This window comes from Schistocerca gregaria, chromosome 4 (assembly GCF_023897955.1).
Source record: "Schistocerca gregaria isolate iqSchGreg1 chromosome 4, iqSchGreg1.2, whole genome shotgun sequence".
Taxonomy (NCBI): domain Eukaryota; kingdom Metazoa; phylum Arthropoda; class Insecta; order Orthoptera; family Acrididae; genus Schistocerca; species Schistocerca gregaria.
This window is the reverse complement of record NC_064923.1, coordinates 198,846,644-198,865,333: the sequence shown is the minus strand read 5'-3', so window position 1 is coordinate 198,865,333 and position 18,690 is coordinate 198,846,644. Positions and strand designations below refer to the sequence as shown.

Genomic DNA, 18,690 nt, shown 5'->3' with positions numbered 1-18,690 from the left:
TTGCCCTGTAAGCAGAAGATCCCGGGTTCGGGTCCCGCTCGGGGCACACATTTTCACCTGCCCCCGTTTATATATATCAACGCCCGTTAGCAACTGAAGGTATTGATATAATTCTAATTTCGTAACTGCGGAACTGGCTCATTCCGATCTTGTACTGCCTCTCTAATGATTCCTGCGTCGACAGAACATTATATTTCAGCCTAAGTAGCATTTTTAGGGATCAGAAATGAAGCTGTGACTGTTATTTTAAGTGGGAACGAGCGCACAGCGTTAGGATATGACTGGCGGCATTTCAGTACATTGCCCGCCGCCCTCAGTGAGCCGTGGAAGACGGCGGTTTCGTTATCAGCTGCTCCAGTGACCGAGCCGTAAACAGACCTCATAATGCCATCACCACCGCACAAACGGCTGCGGGAGACCGGCCGTTAGGAGATTGCGTGGCACTCCACGTTCGTCCTCCGCAAGTCCAAGGAGGCTTCCTATTCCCCCGAAACGTATCTGGGCTCAAGGTAAGTTTCCAAACAATTTGGCGCACTATTTAATCGCAAAAGAGAATGTTGTAGACGAAAGAGAAGAGCTGAGAAAGTGCTCAAATCACCGCCGACGTCCATCATAATTCCCACACAAACTGACATAGTGGTGGGTAGCTTTATGCGAAAGGAGCTTCTGCCGTTTTGAATAGATACTTGATTTTTTTTAAGTGCGTTACTCATACATTGTCTGTCATGTTCGCAATTTCTCAGTAAGTAGTGGGTAGCCTGTTAGGAGAAATTTGTCGTTTGCTGCAACAAAGAAACCATGCACCAAACGTAAACTGGCCAGCGACTAAATTCTTCACTGCAAATTTTTCAAAATATCCCTAGTCTTTCACTAATTTTCGAACTATAAAAATAAGCATGGCAACAGTGTAAAGAAAACCAGTATGAAGCTGTGATGAGGGACTATTAGATAAAAAATCCGTTTCTTTCACCCAATTTGAATCGAAAAGACTGCACAGTGGAGAGCACATGCTAATCTAGAAACCATGGTTCTTAATTTTTTATATAAAAGGTAAAAGCTTTACTTCGAAATTAAGTACAGAGACGAACGTAGGTTTGCTTCAATCACATGAATTAATTTTTTGCTGATGACTCGAAATTTGTGTCGTACAGTAAAGCTGTGTTGAGCAACCAGCACTCCCTGTTTTTCTGGGCAATATGATAAAGACACCTATTGGTGTCATATTCCAGTGTTAACCAGTTACATCCCTGCAACTATGTTCCTATACACTCCACCAATGTGGGTTGCTACTACGTTGTATGTGAGTCGCATTGTGCATCATGTCTGCAGCTCGTGCTGCCTCTGTATCAAAGGGTCCCAGGTTCGATTCCTGGCCAGCTTGGGGATTTTTCTCTGTCTCGGAACTAGGTGTTTGTGTTGTCCTCATCATTTCCTCCTCATCATCATCATTCGAGACGGTGGCTAGGCTGGGCTGCGAAAAAAAAAATTGACTGTGCAAAAATTAGGAATTTGTAAGGGCACTGATAACCGTGCTGTTGAGTGCCCCCCCCCCCCCAATACAAACATCATCATCATCATGCATCACTTTGTGTTTCGTATCACCTCAGTGAGATTTGTGCCCACAGGTAGGTTAACTCATAAATAGAATTCATAGGACAGTTTTTTTTAAATCCTGCCACCATAACATGCTATGGTAAAAAAAATGTCTTAGAGGCTGTCAATTATTTTGGAAAATGGAGCTGTCCCTTGATGATCCTCTACAGTATTTTTAAGGATTGTATTAAACTGTGACTCACACATTAGATGAAACATATGAGATGCTAATTTCTTGATCCATGTTTGGATGCCATTGCACCTACTATGATACCAAAAATGAATGGCTTCATATAATTTTTTCAGATGTACTCTCTACCATTCCTTAGATTTAATTGATGAAGACTGATCTTCGATCTGGGTAACTTATCTAAATGGTATGCATTTCTTTACCTCTGAACAGTTTCCAGAAGAACCTTTGATTATTATAACGTATTAAAAGACTCCTATTAATTGTTGAATTTTGCTAATCTCTTACATGATGCTATATAAGACAAAAAACTGTGCACTTTGAATGTCATGAATTTATTCATGTGTCGTTCCTGTTACCAGCAAAGAAATAATTTTCATCTGAGTTAGGGGCTTAGGTATTTTTCAGAGGAATTTGATATCTGATTGTTTCAGTATAGAAACATATCTGCCAAATACCTAAGTTCAGTACCAGGATGAAAATTACCCTTTTCAGAATAGAATCTTTATTTGCCTTTCGGTATGTTTACCAACACAGTTGGCTTCATCTGAGAGTTCAATACATAAAACAATACATTAATAATTATTTTACATAAATATCAATACTCATGTAAAGTGATACTATACAGTGTGAATAATACTGCATTATAATAAACACATGTAAATAATCTATGAAAAATAATATGTTACTATCGCACAGATATTGGCGTAGTTCATGGTACAGTTATCAGCTGCTTCTTGCATATCTCTTGTGTGTCACTGTCAAGAAACTTATCTGTTGAGTAGTATGGCATACATTTGAACCACAGATCTATGATATGCTTGAAGCTATGCATGGGTAGATCTCTCACTGTCTTTGAGAGCCTTCTTCTAAAGCAGAAAGCACAAACATATTCACACAAGTACAACTCACACACACATGACCACTGTCTCTGGCCAACAAGGCTTTTTTTTTATTCCTGTCTGTGACTCAGTGTCTCCCCCATACATCCTTTTCTTAATATTGCTGAAATTTTTACCAATAAATTTTATTAACTACCTGTATTAGGAAAAGAGTACCAGTATAAACAAGTTTGCCTCACAGGTAGTTGGTATGTCTATCCCATGTAAGTCTGTGATCTGTGTGCAATCCCAGTTAATTTGAGATTTCTTGTATCTTGTTTGAATGTCTTCAGGATGAAGTAAATTTCTTCAGATTTTATTCTATTCATAGATAAAAAATTGGTCTTGCACCAGTCACTGCTCATTTCAGTCACTACTTTGTTGTATTCTAGGACATCTCATAGATTTGTTCCAACTGTAATTAATGTCTTGTCATCAGCATACAGTATGTTGTCACAAGGCACGTAATTTTCACGCAGTGTAAAGGAAAGGTCCAAGCACTGAGCCTTGTGGGATCCCTCTTTCCATGAGTGTTGGCTTTTGGTTGTGTGTCTTTACTAATTGTATCCATTTGTTTAAACATGGCTGAAGTAGTTGTAATGGTTTATCTACAATGCCACAATGCTCTAGCCCTTTTATCATTACATCATTTGTGACACAGTTGAAGGCTTAGGGAAATCTAAAAGTTTGCACGCGTCTGTTTCTTGTTCTCATATCCTTCATGTATGTTACAGAGCAGACATTCAATTTTTGTTGTTGACAGCTGTTTTAAAGCTAAATTGGCTGTCACTAACCAATTTACTATTTTCAGAATAATTGTAAATTTGCATATGTGAACCGTATGTAGAACTTTTGATGTAATGGAAACTACTGATATAATCTATAATTGTTTGTGATTTTTCTGTCACCTTTCTTATTGAATGAGAGTGTAACAGTCATTTTCAGACTGTCAAAGAATACACTTCCATCAAAAATATGATTTACCAGACACATTTGTAGCATTATGGTTGCAGAGAAATAATACTGTTACTAATCACGTAGTAATCATGTCTTCAAGATTTTATGTTTATTTACAATTTTGGTGATGTTATCTAAGGTGATTTTGATGTAGATAAATTTTTGTTTGCTGTTTCTTGTTGCTGAACAACTATTAGAATTATTTTTATTGCATGAAAAATGGGAGCTGACACAGTTTATAAAATATTCATTAAGGACAGTCCAACTTATTGGGACTATGGTTTATCCATATTGATCTTACTTTCTACAGTATTTGGTTTTTTTGAGCCTATGATAAATTCATCATTCACTTTACATTATATGATTCTATTTCATATTTGTACAACTTGTTAAGAGTTATATAGTTTATCATGGCTTTCTTACTTTTAACATTCTTATCTTTGTGCACAAGAAGCAGTATCATTTGTTTGAGCTTTCAAATGTATCACCTGTTAGAGTGCTGTGGTTTTTCTCTGCTGCTAGGAGCACATCTTTTTGTGATCTGTTGCATTTGTAATGATAGGTAAAACATAAAAAGACATTCATCAAGATTTTTTATGTTTTGCTGTATATTTGGTAAATCTACCACCTTACCCTCAATATTACTCTCATTTAATATTCTGTATGTTACTATCTATTAAGTATTCTGTGTATTTTGATCCATATCCCATCATGATCAGGAAACTCCAACTTAAACACATGCTACTTTAGTTGAGCCCTATGTAGATTACTGATTACAATGTCAAATGATGCATCTAATACAGCAGGTTTTCCAGTTATATAGTAGCAGTTCAGTGCTTTGAGTCAATCATGTGATTTACATTTTCCTACTTTCTCTTTTGTCTATGTTTAAGTCCTCTGCAATAAATATTTAGTGCTTCTTGTGTTTTATGAAAAATTGGATTAATACATTTTTAGTTTATCAACAAGAACTTCATCAGAGGTTGATGTATGGTACGCAGAAGCAGTGATAATTTTTTGTGTTTGCAGTATCACAGTTGACAATTCAAATGCACTTTCATTGCAGTGCTCCCTTAGGACTACCATGAGTGCTGCAAATTTGATTTTCACTCGTGTAAATTGCCACTCCATCATGTGCAATATTCATTCACTAATAATTTGTGGCTAATATATAGCCATAAGGTACACAAACTCTATTTCTGAGTTTTGCAACCAGAGCTCATTAATGCACAGCACGCTGCAGTTAACTTTGTCTGAACAGTTCATTGAGCTTACTTCTTCAGCTGGATTTACTTTATTATGCATTGCAAATTGTTGTGACCAAATCCTGCCCTTTTTCTGTCCTTGCATTGTGACAAGCACTCAGAAAATTAAAACAGGAGTTCCCAGATGATATCTGCAAGAGTTTATCATACAATGGTTAAAAATTTATAACACACGGTACTACAATATTGGAGGCTCTCCCTGGAGTAATCTGGACCCAGTGTTGTGCTGTGGCATGGGTAGAGCTGCTGGCCATTGATCTCTGTAGTGTACAGCAAGTACCTGGTGGTGGATGCTGTAGCAAGAGGTGCTTGACTGGCACCCAGTGAGGTTGTCATTGTTGGTAGCTCAATGAGCTGACAGTTGCCGGCATCGACAGGCACCAGCAGTCACTGGCGAGGTGGTATTTGATTAGCGGCAGCCACCTTGGTACAGCAAGGCCACTGAAATGCACTGGTGCAGACATGATATGCTGGTGATGACATTGGCAGACATTGGGGACTGATGCGAGCATTGGCTTGACTAATGGTGGCACCTAGGATGCAGCAATACTGATGGCTGGTGAGAGAGCAATGAGGCTCTGATTGATGGCCAGAAGCAGCCAGTGTAATTGCATGGAGAGGAGAACTGATTGCCTGCTGGTCTTGTGGGAATTTTCTTCAAGAGTGTCTTCACCCCCTGGTTTATTCTGGACTAGGAGCTTCATATACAGACTGTGCTTAAGAAATTATATACCTTCTCTGTTTTGCTTCTCTTCTAACCCCTTTAGGTTTTATGTCATCTGTGACTGTCAGCAGTGCAGGCAGTGTGAGATAGGCCATAGTTAGTCTGACATCTGCACTCCAGATGCAGATTGTGTTAGGAATGGGCTTATGACATCATCTATTGTGTAGATGGCTGTGCTGCCTGGGCAGTTAACATTACTGCCTCAGAAACTCACCACAGAATCTCGATAAGGTGTGAAAATTGTTTGAAAGGTGAGGGTAGTGAAGTGATGGTGTGGTCAGGTCTTCATTGACCACTGCTGTTGGTGCAGTGTGACAGGGTGTGATGTCAACACTGACAGCATTTGTAGCCCTTATGCTACTGATGCCTGTCACTCCTGCTGTTTCTTCATGAGGGTAATGGATCTTCCCCTTAGGGGGGTTGATCACAGTGTTCCTCTTGTGTGTTTGTCCTTGCATGCTTGTTGGCACATGCACACCATCTTTTGTTGCCATGTGATACAGAGGTAGTGTCAGCCAACGTCTGTTCACTGTTGACAGTGTTGTTCAACGTGGTTGGCATGTGTGTCCAAGGCATGGATGTTGGATGGGACAATCAGCCTTCTTTTTGAGTGGGACTCCATGCTGGTGGGTTACTGGGTGTCTTAAACATTTCACAGCATCTTGGCCTCCACAATTCTTGCACATGGGAGGGTACAATATGGGTAGCAGGCATCTTGTGCCCCCATGTTCACCAGCACATTTCATGCCTCCCTTGGGATAGTTACTGTGGCAACCACATTTCCCACCCCTCAGCACTGGAAGCATTGCAGCAAGCCTGTCTTGTTCCATAGGCACTGAATGGTGACCTTAGTGTTGTCTGCCTTTGTCATTGAGATTAGCTTAGTGGTCTTTACATTGTAGGTGGCGGACAGCAGGAGTTATAGTGACTCTCTCTGCGTCTGGGTGGGTTTGAAATGTGTCACTATGCACACACCAAATTCACTGTACTTCAGGGTGTCTTTTTTGGGTCCACGTCTACACAGCTTGATGAACCTTGCAGACTGCCTTGATGGGGTTGTCAGAGACAACAGCATATTTGTAGTGAAGGATCATGAGCTTACTGGTGCCACTCATGACCTTATAGTAGTCTTCAACATTAGTGAACTGGACTCATGCCTTGTTGTCCCTTGCACACCTCACAGTGCAGACAACTGTTGTCCACTGTTTGAGATGCTGCAGGAAACCTCTGTAGTCCTTATTAACCTCCATGGTGGTGGGTGAAGGACAGTCCTCAAACCATGTGGCAGGGAGTGCCAGGTGAGAGCTGGCTTTGTTTGAATTCAGCTGGTGCCTGGCCATCTGAGTAGCTAGCTGTGCTTGTGCCCTCTAGTTTGACAGCTGGCAGGAAGTGCCGAACAGGAGCTGGCCACATCTCGTGTGGGTTGGTTCCCAGTCACTTGAGTGGCCTGTCTCTGTTGTTCTGCTGGTGGTTAATAACAGTTGATGAGGAGGAATATGGATGCATCAGCAGCTAAACATGGCCTAAAATCAGAGAGTTTGAACAGTTTAGTTATCCATGTCTCATTGTCATCACTGGAGGCTGCAGTCATGCATATGGTTGCAATGGCTGTAGGTACAGCTCACAGTGCTGTTGTCTGCTAAAGCATGCTTGTTGTCTCCCATTGTGGAGATAGACACTTGTCTCTTTGTCCACTTGCCTCTTTGTCCACTTGCCTGTAAGGGGTTTCACCTCAATGTGATATTGGTTGTGCTGCTCAAGATGAAGCCTGCATGGTGCACTCTCTCTCATGTGGCATTTGTTCTCTTCTTCTGTGAGGATGCATTGTGGTACATACATGACTTCCATCTCATAGTCTACCTCAGGCAGGGTCATCACAGGTGGAGGAGCAGATGGGACTGCTGGTGGAGAAAGCTCTGTCAGATGACAATCCACCTCTATCTTGTCTGCTGCAGTCATCATTGGTGGGAGGCCAGATGGGACTGACAGCTGAGCAAGTTTGGTCGAACAGAGATCTGCCACACCCTTCATCCTGTTCAGTGCACCACAGAATTCTGGTACCATCCACAACATCCAAGAGAGGCAATGGTAGAAAACTGTTTGTAACAAATGGTTCTGAGCACTATGGGACTTAACATCTATGGTCATCAGTCCCCTAGAACTTAGAACTACTTAAACCTAACTAACCTAAGGACATCACACAACACCCAGTCATCATGAGGCAGAGAAATGTTTGTAACAGCTGCATAGTGTCGAGTCCTGCACTGCCTGCTGGTAGTCTCATCACAGCCTGTAAAGGCAGGCAGATTGACATGAGTGTAATTACATGATTGATCACAGCACCATTGTGGATGGTGCACATGTAGATGTGTCTAGCTATGTGACTGCAGATGAAGAAAGTAGTTCTGCAATCACAGCACCACAACAGGTGGTGCACATGCAGCATTGAGGGAAACTGGCACCTGTGATGATGAATTGCCCGTGGCCCAGCCACCAGACCACCCACAGGATAAATCTGGTGGATGTAATGGCCCAGTAAGGGGCCAGCTAAATAACTTTCTAAAAAATAACTCCAAACATTGAGCTCTTTTAGAACATTTTTGTAACATTTAATCATCTGCTCTACACCTTTTCCATTCTTCACAGGTAATGCATGAATTTGCATGAAACTGAATGCATATGCATTTAAACCTGTACAGATAATGCTTCCAGTATGTTACTCCCTCACTACTAAATGCACTCTGAGTTCGTGCAGTATCCTTTTAGTTGTACATTGTACATTTTTTGGAGATATGGCTTATTCCTAGATCTGATTCTCATCATTATTAATATGATGTTGGTGATGCTGAAAAGTGTAATAATGAAAATTTTAAATAAACTAATTGCAATCAAGGTAAAAATACTATGTTATAAAAATGATTGCTGATCTATTTACAGAATTTATATTCTACAATGTGAGTAGAAATAGTAAAACCATTATTGAATTGACTGATGTCCATCTTTTTGATATTGAGGTTTAAAACAGCGATGTTTGCAGAAACTATTATGTGAATGGGTTTGACTGCTTGTGACAACCACAGTTTTTCCCTCGATTTCTTCACCCAACATGTTTCAACATATCTATGTCCTCAACATTAAATTATTTCTTTTATTGTATATGAGAATTATGTTTAAGTGTTTGGTCACAAACAATCTTAGCTTAAAATTTTTTTATCGTTATTGCTGTGATATTTTACCGTAATTGGTAGTTTACATGATTTGTAGAACATTAAATCATTTTGATGTGAGAGCTTGTCATTTGCAAGAACAGTGATTGTTTGGGAAGATGGGCAAAAAATCATTTACTTACAATAACTTTTTAATTTATAAAATTGTCCAGGCTGTGGCCCTATGGATCTTCTTGAGAAAACCAGCTTTTCGGTCCCATCCGAGGAGACAAGTTTGGAAGGGGTGATGGCTTGAATGTAATATGTCAACATCACAGTGTGGCTTGCTACTGACTAAGGTTATTAAAAGGCTACTATGATTTAAATATTTGCTGCCACATACCTCAGCACTTAGTTGTGATGTGCAATTTATGCAGTCACAATGCCACAGACTGCGTGATCTGGGGCAACTCACAAGTTTCGTAGGAGAACTTCTGTAGAGTTTGGAAGGTAACAGTACTGGAGGAAGTAAAGCTATGAGGGCAAATTGTGGGTTGTGCTTGGGTAGCTCAGTTGATAGAGCACTTGTCCCTGAAAGGCAGAGGTCCCGTGTTTGATTCCCAGCCTGGCACACATCTTTAATCTACCAGGAAGTTTGATATCAGTGCACACTCTACTGCAAAGTGAAAATTTCATTCTGAAAATAGCCAATAATTAGGCATCAGGTGTGAATAGTATGCTAAGGTTATCAGTGTGTAAACTACTGTTCTGTAGTATTGTTGTTTTGTGTACTGGTTTATGTATTGTGGATAAAGGTTCCACAATGGCAGAGTCCAGGACAGAGGGTGTTTCCAAGTGTGGGGCAATTCAGACATTAGTTAATCAGGTAGTGCAAATGCGGGCAGATAATGCAGAGTTGCATAGGCAACTTGTAAATAATATGGAAAATGAGATGGTGTTCAAGCCAGCTAGTTATCTAATAGATTCAGCTCCTGCTAATTTGATTATTCCTTTTTTTTGGTAAGTCAGATGAGGATATGATGTTTTTCTAGGAAAGCAGCAGTAGTGACTGGAGATGGGTGCATAGTCAGATAGTGCAAATGGCAACATTGAGGTTTATAGGAAAAGCAAAAGCTTTTGAGAGATGTACAGGAGGTTTAAGAAATATGCAGGCATTTGAGGAGTTGAAGCAGGGCCACAGCAATGCTGTAAAAAACAAAATTGTTGAATTGCACAAGGTTTTTACATGAACAGTTAAGCGCAATAACGAAGAAAAACAATGAGACATTGGGAAGTTAATGTGCAGACTTATAAACCATGAGGGGGGAGGGGGCAAAAAGGCAATTTGACTATAGCATGGGGCACTAGACAAATTCCTGAAGGGTCTGTTTCCTGAGCTATCTAGAAGGGTTTGGAAAGGTACTCTGAAAGACCTGTATAACACCGTCTGGTTGGATATGGAGTTTGAGGAGATTGATATAGCAACAGATGCGTGCAATAAGTGAGGTGTGTTTTCTGCGGACATAATGTATTAAGAGTGTGGACAATCGTTGTATGTCCAGAGGCAGTGTCATCAGCCTCAATGAGAAAAGTGTGGTGTGGTTGGACACTGGCTATGGGACTATAGAAGCAGTGGATGGAGTAGGCAAGGGGGAAGTAGACAAGCATTAACATAAATTAAACCCCAAGTCTGCCAAGAAGCGTTCCCATTAAATTTTGATACTACAGATATGTATGCAAAGGCACAGAGTGGTGTAGTAGAAACTGAGTGGCAAGAACCATAAATTTCTGTTGGACATGTGTCAGTGGCAATCAGTTCAGTATCTGTTTGAAGAGAATTAGGAAATGCCATGGAAACTGACAAGCAGCAAGTTTATCCAGATTCATTTGTCACGCAAGTTTATCCAGATTCATTTGTCACAAAATCTCAAAACTACACTGACGGAAATGGAAAGTGTTACACTGTGAACATTTAGACCAAATTCTGTCAAACTGATACTCTAGTTTTTCCACATCTGTGGGATATGTTGATTAAAATTTAAAACTTATCTCTTATCTTCCCAGGTCACCTTTTTGTCAACTCTGTTCCAGGTGTGGTCTGACACACTGATATTCAAACAGCTATAAAAAATTGTGTTCAGCAATTTCAGTGAAACAATTCAGTTTTTTACATAAAAGGTTACATTAATACCACACAAAAATATTTTCAAATAAATTTTAAAGTTTATTTTTATGAAACGGACACACTTAACAGAAAAAGGCACAAAAGGAACATAATATTATAACAACATTACTGCTATAAAAATTCATGTATCCCACACTCCAAATTTTACTTTTTGTTATATTATTATCGCATATTACACATGTCATAATAAAGACATAAGAAACCCCCATGAAACATTCCAAAAAATAAGAATTATGTAATTAATTTTTAGGTTTCTAGTTTCCTTCTTGCTGCATTTTTTAGAGTGTTTGAGGCAGATTGGCTTCTTGGTACAATGGCAAACATAAGGCATCATCCAGGTTTCTTTTGGGGTCATTGATAGAGCACATTTTGCATTTTTCAGTCGTTCTAGATGACTTTTGCTCTTGTTTCTGCAACACCCAAAATACAGCATGCATCATGGTGCATAGACAAAATTAGAATCACGACCCTACCCATTTTTGGCACAAATGAAACTAGACTTACACCATGTATGCATTGCAGAACCAACTTCCTTGCTTCTCACCACATGGAAGAATTCTTTCGGAAATCCCCACCCACCCTCATCTCAAATATTCCCATGTATGTTACTCTTCTTGATCAGAGACATGTTGCTAACTTGATTGAAGTAAGCCAGTTGTTTGCAGTTAGTGTGTTCAATTGGTTTAGGAAATCTAGTCAGAGCCTGAGTTGGTTTTTGGAACTTTTATTCCCTATTGAACTTAGATTTTGTCCATCTCAAGCCCTTTTTTGTAAATATATATGTTGTTGATGTTGTGGTCTTCAGGCCAGAGACTGGTTTGATGCAGCTCTCCATGCTACTCTATCCTGTGCAAGCTTCATCATCTCCAAGTATCTACTGCAACCTACACCCTTCCAAATCTGCTTAGTGTATTCATCTTTTGGTCTCCCTCTATGATTTTTACCCTTCACCCAGCCCTCCAATACTAAATTGGTGATCCCTTGATGCCTCAGAACATGTTCTACCAACCAATCTCTTCTTATAGTCAAGTTGTGCCACAAATTCCTCTTCTCCTCAATTCTATTCAGTACCTCCTCATTAGTTATGTGATCTACCCATTTGATCTTGAGCATTCTTCTGCAGCACCACATTTCAAAAGCTTCTATTCTCTTATTGTCTGAACTATTTATCGCCCATGTTTCGCTTCCATACATGGCTACACTCCATACAAATACTTACAGAAAAGACTTCCTAACACTTAAATCTGTACTTGATGCTAACAAATTTTCCTTCTTCAGAAATACTTTCCCTGCGATGGCCAGTCTACATTTTATGTCCTCTATATTTTGACCATGTTGTCCAAGTAGCAGAACTCTTCTACTACTTTAAGTGTTTCATTTCCTAATCTAATTCCGTCAGCATCACCTGATCTAATTCGACTACATTCCATTATCCTCATTTTGCTTTTGTTGATGTTGATGTTCTTATTATACATAGTACATATCAATTACATGTCATCTTTATGGACACTATTTGTAACCAAATTTAAGTATTTACCATGTTAAATTTTTAATAAATTACTAATAATGTCTGTGGGAGTTGTAGCATCTGCTCAAACTCCTCTTGAAGTAGGACACTATTTGTAACCAAATTTAAGTATTTACCATGTTAAATTTTTAATAAATTACTAATAATGTCTGTGGGAGTTGTAGTATCTGCTCAAACTCCTCTTGAAGTACTTTAGGTGCTAAAATACACCGCAATAGTAATGTCTATGTTTCTTCAAAGTTTTTCATCTGGTACATAATGTGACACTGAAGTGTGTACGTTTCTTCAGTACCTTGACTTCTCACTGCCTATTTCTGTATAACACAGAGTGTCTCCATTTTCAGGTGGAGCAGACTGAACAATTGTGGCTCAGTGTCCAATAGATGTCCATGTTGCTGTCACAACAAGCATCTGTGTAACTGCTCACTGCTCCCAAGTTTAACCAGTTTGACAGTAAACAAGAGGACTGGCCTGAATATCGCTTACAACTGGAATCCCACTTCGCAGCTTACAACATTGAAGGTATGGCACACATTGCTTTTTTTTCTGTCAATTGTATAAGTCAAAGTGCACTACCTGTGCCTCAAGTTGTGTCCCGACTCTGGTCCTGAAGATGACCTTGTTTGTAAGCTCGATGAACGTTTTGATGCACAGATTCATGGAGCTGCAGTGAGATTTAAATTCTTTCATCTTAAGAAGCAACCTAAACAATCTTTAAAACAGTGGACTGATGAACTAAAAGTGCTAACTAGATGTTGCAGGTTCAAGCAATCTTATGGTCTAAGTTACAATGATGTTATGAGATGCAATCATACAAAATGTGTCACATGCACACATTCACACTGCTATTCTACAACTACCAGACCCATATCTGCAAACAGTTTATCTGTTGTTGAATCGCAAAGTATTGTGGACACAAAAGAAGTTGCTTTTGAAGCTCCATCATTTCTCTTGTTAACAGTACACAAGGCACTCAATTTAAAGTGCATAAAAACATGGCTCAGATTAACTCTAAAGGTAAAGGTAAATCTTTTCAGTCTTGTAGTGCACATAGTGTACTTCAGAATAATGCAAGGAAGTCCTCTCCTCAGTGTGTTTCTGGGGCTGATAGACAGGGTTGTCCTTATTGTAATTCAAAATATTTCCAGTGTGGCAAGCAAGGTTATACAAAGACAATATCTTTATAGTATTACAATTGCAAGGTCAATCTAACATGAGGCTACAGCATAGCGCTCTACATGTCTTCGAGTCTGTACAAATACGAACGGTGCCCACTCAGATGGACTTTTCCACTTCATTGTAGTCCACAGACAGAAAACTAGACTTCTCACCCAGTACAATAGAGTTTCAGTTAGATACAGGTGCATCTCTTCCCCTCAGCAATAAAGACACATGAAAGGCTTGGTAGCCCAGGGCTACAGAAGCCAAATTCTGTTTCTTCTGCATATACCAAACATGAAATACCAGAATTTAGCTTGTGCTGTTAGCCAACATCTTTTCGTGACATCACAAAATGTGTTTCATTTCATGTACTCTGTTCAAGAAGCAGTGCAAACATCTTTAGTTTACATTTGTTCAATCTGTGCATATGAGACATTGTGTTACAAATCAGTTTCTCGCAGTAATATTTCAGCCTTGTGTAATAAGTACAATGAACTGTTTGAACCCGATACTGGAAGAGCTAATGGTTTTGAGGCACACATTATTGTTCAAGGCCATGTGCAATAACGGTTTTTTTCATTCAAGGCCTGTCCCTGTGCTATATGGGAGCAGGTTCCACAGGAACTGCAATCATGGAAAGACAAGGTGGTGATAAAACCCATTTCAGCAAGTCAGTGGTCATTCTCAAGACCTCCTCCTGAAGTACTTTAGTCATTACAATACACCACAAGTCCTTTCCTCAGCCACAGATGTGTTACATTAATATACCCTTCACAAATTAAATGCAAAACATGACAGTCTACTACTAGTCCTTCCAACTGTCAACTATATTTATTCATTAGAGTATAATAAACAGTGAGAAAGAATTTAGAGTTCATATAATACTCCACAGCTTGGTAATGTATAATAATAATTCCACTGACTCAATGCAACAATCAGTTATTATGAGTTTTGACCATTACACATTCTTATGAAAAACAGGAGAAAGATGCTAGGCGGTAATGAGTTGATTTCAGCGAACAGATTTCTCTGGGTCTAATATTACACAATGCGGTTTGTCCTATCAAAAGGGATCCACTCTAAATTATCACACTTTTCCACATAGAAAAAACTGGTGTGTTTTCTGGATCCTATGGTAAAGGGATCTGGTAGGCACTAGAGCTATACTGGTCTTGTACCTTTCTTTGAATATTTTTGTATAAGACTATGTTACATATCACTTTCATGACAAATACTTTCTTCTTGCTTGCTACAATTAGAGAGTTGTCATACTGCTGCTCTTCGATTTGCCATTGTTCCATTCTGTTCATCTCCCTTCTTACAGTCTCACCCTAAGCTATCAGTTGGGACACAGTTCTGTACACCACCACTCCTAGGGTGAAGGTTGGGGTTTGAAGTCCCATCGATTATGAGATTATCAGAGACAGAGTGCAAGCATTTGTCCTAAGCAGTTTGGGAAAACCACCGAAAATCTAAGCCTCAACCACTTTCTTCCCAAGTGATTGCCCACTCAACCATTGTCACTTGCCTTCATTTTCCTTCACTTGTCTAAAAATGTTTCTCTAATTTATTCCAGAATACCTTTCAGCCACCCTTTTGCTCATTAGTAATGTCTTTGACATTTATAAATATTTCTAAGCATTTTGTCCAGTTCAGATTCCTCTCTCATCTAACTCAGTTATTTTATTAGTTCACTTAGAAATCCTTGACTCAGTGGCTGTCATCTGTGTTTCTTTTAAATGCACTTTTTTTCACATCCCTATTCTCACTCCACAAATCGCTGCTGTACTGTGTTTGAAAAGTTGACCAACACGCTATTAAACATGTGGTCATACTGTTTTTGCTCAACAGTGTATGTAGCCAGCAGATGAACTGTCCAGAACATACACGACACCATCCTGGAAGACAAAGAAAGGAGATCTCATTCTGCGGGGTAGTGGGACTTTTGGGTATCCATAGAAATGAGGTAGCCGATACCGCGGTCAAAGAGGAGTGTACCATTCCCAATATGGAATCACAATGAACCACATTCCATTTTCTGCCCCCAACCCAAATTTGAAAGATACTCTATGCCCAATAAAGCACTTGTCTTTTTCTCCCATACTAATCAACAAATGGCATGGTTATCTGATGTGAAGATTACTGCTGTTTCCTCTTCTCTCAGTAAATCTTGCTCTCTATTACTCCCTCCTTACTCGTACCCCTCTGAGATCCTATTTTGGATATGCTTCCCAATATCCACAAGTCCAGCTACCTAGGTCACTGCATTATGGCTGCTTACTGCATCTCCAATGAAAAGGATCTATGTCCTTGTGGATTAACACCTTCATCACAGTTACTGACAGCCTACAGCCCTGCATCAGATACAAAACCATTTCTTCATTGACTCTCTTCAATCTCAGTCCCTTTAGCACTGGCTTGTTTTTTACCATCAAATGCTAGCTCACTCTCCATCGATGTACAAAATGATTGTGGTCTCGCTAAACATTACTTCTCTTAACATGCAGCTGATGAAAAAACTGCGTCCTTTTACCTAGTAAAATGGGAAAATATGAGGGAGTGCTGAAAAGCAACACTTCTAAATATTATGTGAAAACTCGTAAATATTTTTAAATAAAACAAACTTTATTACCATTCAACATATTTATCCTCCGTGCCTACATGTTTGTTTCTCAACAGTCACCCTGGTAATGAACACATTTCTCCTAATGAAAGATCAGTTTGTTGATACCATCACTGTAGGATGTTTGTGATCCTCACCTCTGCTTGCACATCACCATCCACATCACTGATAGCTCCACAACCATCTCTCTTCACATGTATTAACCAGTTACCAACTATAGCACTATTCGGACAACTGACACTCATTCCACACCTGACTGTCCCTCTCACACAAACTGGTCATATACCAGTGTAGAGCACATATGCAGTGACAATAAATCCTTCTCTCAGTATGCTGACTGTCTTGTCAGGGCTTTCAGACAACATTATTCTCCACAAATTGCTTGAATTACATCTCCTGTATTGCCCTCAAATACTCTGAGCATTTTTCAAACCTTCTTTGTCATTCACAATTGGCACCATCCTGGACTGGAGCAACTCTATGTTCCCCATGAGGACTTCACCTTCTCTTGTCATGCTGTGAAATGAACTTTTTCTCCACGACTCTTCTTACTTGTCCCAAAGCGCTACTCTACCACACACAAAATTTCTGAAATATCATTATCTTCTCTAGAACATTCCTGTGCCCAATCTCAGTCATATGGATCATATTGTCATGGAAGACCTGTTGTGACAGCAGGTGGATTCTTCCCATATTTCAGGTTTTTATTTCTTCATAAACAACCAAAAACACTTTTTTACCTCATGTTGTCTTATTTTCAATACATTTACCTGTTGGCATGTAATACCTACATGAAAATCTCAAGTTCTTATTCGGACTAGATTTCACTAGAATTTGTAATTTAGGTTGTTCTTGGCTGTTCTGATTCCATTTGTGTAATTAGTTCTCATTAGGACACTGCTAACTAGAAGTTACAGTTAATTAAAGGTCACATGAAAGGTCACTATATGCAAAAACCTATGAGCTAATCAAGATAGTTGGGAAAAGTGACCTACATGATTCAAAGTTAAGCATTCTCATTTTCCAGTAACATATTTTAAATTGTGTAAAACATAATTGTTAGTTTATAACTGAAACTTGAAGATCTAAAGAAGCCCCATTTTCAAATGCAGATTTTGTCAAAAGCACTGTTGAGAGTCCAAATTTTGACTACATACTTCTGTTACATTAATTTTCCTGTACAAAATGACAGATGGCATTAACTGATTAACTAATTAATAATTTTGTGTAATTTGCTCCACTTTGCAATATGGCACACATTCATATAAACAAGGTAATTCACATTGCATAAAGACAATAATTCCATGTATTTTTCCAAATTTCTGCTAGTGACACTTTCTGTCATTCAAGAGTCACATTAGTTCTGATAGTTCATCTGAAACAGTAAATTACAACCTAGCCAAATTTCAAAGCATTATTTACTCTGCAAAACAACAGTTTGTTCCTAAGCCAATCTTTATAAGACTATCTTAGTCGTGAAGTAATCAGTTCGCAGTTTGAGTGTTGACGAGTAAGCCAATATCAAGTGCACTCTCAGTATTGACTTACACCAAAAATATGTTCATTTTGTACACCAGCAACCACAAGACTCATTCACATTAATGTTTGAGGACCTGAGTCATTTCAAATTTTATGTAATGTGAATTCTCTTGTTTATATGAATGCGCGTGCTGTGATTAATGAGTACAGTGAAATGTTATTGTCATCAATGTGGATTAGTGTTGCACATAATGATGATTATTATGTAAATGTGAAAGTGTTTTTTTTTTTTTTTTTGTTTTTTTTTTTTTTTTTTTTTTTTTTTTTTTTTGGTGCCTTGAGAGAAAAATAAGCTTCACCACTGGAATGTGCTTATGTAATTGTGGGTGCTGATTCTGAATAGCTGCACTAACAATTTTCAGAAAAAAAACCAATTAATAGAGGAACTTTTATAGGTATAAAAAGTGTGTGTTGATGTCACCTGTTTACATCATTCCACACTCATTTAAACTCTCAGCTTCAAAGTGATCGAGATTGGTGCTACCGAGGACGAGACTATCAAATCAAGGCCATTTCCGTCACACTGTTCCATAGAGCTTCCTGCCAAATCCAACTGCAGTCCTATGACTAACATTTCTTACTCAGTGAGAAAGTCATGATATTGTCTGTCAGCTTTGCTCCAATGACTACACACCATTTTATGACAGACTGTCCACACAAATGAAGGACCTCTGTCAAACAGTTGCCAATGGCCAACTAGTTTATACTTCTAATCATCATGGAAAACATATCAATGGCTTCTTCACACCTGTGGCATGTAGATCTGCCCTTCCTTTATTGTACTGTACATGCAGTAAGTGCTTGACACAGGATAACCTTCATTACTACAATGTTTTTGGCCTCAATCTCCAAGAGTCCTTTTACTCCACCTGTCTTTACCATTTCTCCTTTTCACATC

The 18,690-nt window shown here is 39.0% G+C and overlaps 1 long non-coding RNA gene across 2 annotated transcripts in view; it reads left to right on the top strand.

The window, feature by feature from the left end:
* The first annotated feature begins 392 nt into the window (after nt 1-392).
* LOC126268146 (uncharacterized) overlaps nt 393-18,690 on the top strand; it is a 69,117-nt gene continuing 50,819 nt past the window's right edge. For both annotated transcript variants that reach the window (XR_007549102.1, XR_007549101.1), the window contains exons 1-2: nt 393-509; nt 12,814-12,991. This is a non-coding gene — a long non-coding RNA (uncharacterized LOC126268146). The remainder of the gene's footprint in view (nt 510-12,813; nt 12,992-18,690) is intronic.